This window comes from Chrysochloris asiatica, unplaced genomic scaffold, assembly GCF_000296735.1.
Source record: "Chrysochloris asiatica unplaced genomic scaffold, ChrAsi1.0 scaffold00045, whole genome shotgun sequence".
Taxonomy (NCBI): domain Eukaryota; kingdom Metazoa; phylum Chordata; class Mammalia; order Afrosoricida; family Chrysochloridae; genus Chrysochloris; species Chrysochloris asiatica.
This window is the reverse complement of record NW_006408563.1, coordinates 6,408,828-6,412,659: the sequence shown is the minus strand read 5'-3', so window position 1 is coordinate 6,412,659 and position 3,832 is coordinate 6,408,828.

Genomic DNA, 3,832 nt, shown 5'->3' with positions numbered 1-3,832 from the left:
TTAGTGGATGTTTGCAGCTGTTTCTCCTCATTTTGAGTTGTGCCCCATCAGCAAATGATGGTCCTGAAAGCTTTCATCCATGCCATCATGGTCTGCTTTGAGGTGGCAGCTCATCCCCAGTCATATTTTGAGTGTCTTCCAACCGGAGGGCTAATCTTCTGGCACTATATCTGACAATGATTTGGTGCTTTTTTATCATATTTTGGTATTCAATATTCTGGTGCTATCTAACAACATTATACTGCTATTCTCAAGGTGTTCAGTTACTAAAGATTCATAAGTTGTCTATCTCTCCTTCTTCCTAGTCTGTCTTAGCCTGGAAATTCAGCTGAAACCTGTCCACCAAGACTGACCTTGTTGTTATTTAAAACACTGGTGGCATAACTTCCAGAATCAGAACAACACACAAGGCACCATACAAATGACAGCTGAATGATAGACCTGTTTGTTGGAGCATCTCAACTGGTATTCCATTAATTTTTAAAGCCTTGTTTTTTGCAAATGACTTGAGTGCTATTTCAATTTCTTTATTCACTGTTAGTGATTTTGATCATATGCTACCTCCTGAAATGATTGAACATCAACTAATTATTTTTGGTACAGTGGCTCTATGTATTCTACTTTTGATGTTTCCTACATCACTCAAAATTTGCCTGTAATATCCTTCAATATTGCAAGTCAAGGCTTGAAGTTTTCTTATATTCTTTCAGTTTGAGGTTAGTTATCTAGTGTTGTCATAATATAAATTCTACAAGTAGATGGTTGTAATAAATAGAAATTTTTGTTCTCTCAAGTTTATGAGGCTGGAAGTGCGAATTCAAGGTGTTAACTCTGGGGGAAGACTATTTCTCTCTGTTGGCTCTGGGGGCGGGAAATCCTTGTTTCCTTTCAACATCTGTGACTCCAGTGTCCCTAAGAGATCTTTATGTGTCTTGGCATCAATCTTCCCCTAGCCCTAAGAGATTCACTGGGACCATGGTTCCAAAGGACTCCTGGCTCTTCTTTCTTGGTGGCCCCTAGGTCCCTCCTGTGCTCTCTTCTCTCTTCTTTTATCTTGTAAGATAAAAGATGATGTTGGCCACAGCCCTGGAAAGCTCTTTTTACATTGGATTCCTGCTGTAATCTGAGTAGGGCTGCTGCATCCCACCCTATTCCCCTTACAATTGATTGGCTGATCACATTAGATCACCTCATAGGGGATAATTGCATCACTACCTAACTGCCAAACCAGTGAGAATCATGACCCAGTTAAGTTGACATATGATTTTGAGGGTCATGATTCAGTCTATGATATTAGATCTAGCAAAGTGTCATTGTAAAATTTAGAGAACACAGTTACTGGGTTAGGACAAATGCTTATTCAGTCAATCCTTGATATGCCATGCAATATTTGGGAAATATTCTGGACTTACTTATATTAAAAAAAGTATTCTTTGGTAATCTGAAATTCATATTTAATTGAGCATCCTGCATTTTTATTTGCTAAATCTAGTTAGAAAGCTACTTCAATAGTTTAAGTAAGAAATAACAAAAGATAAATAATAGTGATAGAAAAAGGAATTGATAGGAGGGTTGTTATTAAGTCATTGAGTCGATTTCCACCATTAATGACCCTGTGTAGGGTTTCCAAGGAGTGGCTTGTGAGCCTGAACTGCTGACCATACAGTTCAAACAACATTGCAGTCTGACACATTAGCCCACAGCGCCACACCAGGACTCCGATAGAGACGCGCAAAAATTAAGAATGCAAAATAGATAGGACTTGGCAACTGACAGGAGGTAATGAAATGGCTTGTGATATCATATTGTGGAATGATGAAATATGAGACAGAATCTAACAGGCTAATTTTCTAATAGCAAATTCAGATATTTCAAAGAAACCAAACAAAAACCATTTGGCTAACTTGACAGAAAAGTGGCTCTTTGAATTGTTAATCTTAATTAGTTCAATGATGCAAGCATTAAAAGACATTATAATTTCAAGTTAAATTGAATTAAAAATTTAATGCAACTTATACACTTTGAAGAATAATTAATACTTTCATAAATGTATAGAGCAGTTTAAATATTTTAATAGCATTGGGGCTATAAGTCTGCTTTCTCATAACCCAGATAAATGAAAGTCACAGCCTTTATTCTCCCAGGGCATTTTAACTTCATCAAATAGCAGCAGTGTGCTTCATTTCTGGTGAAAAAATAGTCTATGAAAATGAGTCTATTGCCAATCTGGGAAAAATAACTTTTGCTTCATATCAGCCAGTAGGATTAAATGGTGTTTTTCAAGATTCTGTATTCAAATTATTAGGTGGTAGTCTCATATTATTTTAGCACAGTAAGCTGAACTATTGTATCTTATAAAATTTTGATTTCTATATATAACTATTTCTAAACATGTATATGGAGTCTCGGTGTGGTGCTGTGGGATAAAGCACTGGACTGCAAAGTAGGTTTGAACCACAATGTCAGTGGTTCAAAGTCACCAGCCACTCCTTGGAAAACTTATACAGGGTCACTGTGATTCAGAATTGACTTGATGGTACTTAACAACAAACATATATGGGCCTGCATTATATTTCAAGGTGATAGAATAAATTAGAAGTTATAAAGATTCTCTTGAGAGCCTTTAAACGCTTAAAATTTAATTTTAATTTATCCAGTTAGTATTTATTAAGCACTTATTATTGACCAATGAACTCTAGTGGCACAGAAAGGTAGGATAGGTTAAAGACGACTAGCCACTCTCTGGAAGAAAGATGTGGCTGTCTGCTTCCATAACAGTTTACAATCTTAGCCACCCCAGACAGCGTTGCTATGAGTCAGAGTCTAGTTGATGGCGGTGCGTTTATCTTTTTGTCTGATTATAAACCCAGTATTTTTTTGTTGTTCTTATTGTTGCTATTGTTTGCTTTGTTCCATTTTTTATTTTTTTAGTGAATTACATACAAGGAAATACTAATCTTTTTTAAATTGTGAATTGAGTGAAAGTTTACAGACACGATCATCAGTCTTACAACCAACATATCATAGGCTCCATTTCAGCTCAATGGTTGCAATACTTTCTATGCAATAACAGTTGTCTCACTTCCTCCCTCTAGTTACTCATACACAAATATTCTCTTTCGAACTCTTACATATTTGTGGAATACAAAAATATACATATAGCCCACTCATCCTCCCATACCCATTCAGCCTGTGCCTCTGTCCATGTATCTACGCACAAAACACTGCTGCTCCAAGGTCATGTGTATACCTCCCAGTGCCTTCACTTATCTTCGTCATTCTCCCAACCTTCCTCTTCTTGTATATTGTTCTCCCCATCACCTGAGTTAACATGTGTCTACCATCTAGCCAGTGAATTACTCTCCCTTCCCTGCCACCCCTGGGAACCATCAAAGGATGTTTCTTTCAGTATGAAAATTTTTCTTGAGTTTTTACAACAGTGATCTCATACAATATTTGTCCTTTTGTGACTGACTTATTTCACTCAGCATAATGTATTCCAGGTTCATTCATGTTATGAGATGTTTCACAGATTCATTGTTATTCTTCATAGTATTCCATTATATGTGTACCAAAGTTTGTTTAACCTTTCTTCTGTTCATGGGCATTTAATCTGTCTCCATCTTTTTGTTATTGTGACTAGTGCTGTGATGAATATTGGTGTGTATATATCTACTTGTGTCCTGGCTCTTTTTTTTTTTACTTTTTATAGTTAATTATGTGATAGTTTACATGGGAGAATATTAGGTTTACATTCATCCTATCTTATTTCATTTCACTGCAATGGTTAAAATCCCCTCCATGCATCATTAAACAACCAAAGGGTATACCC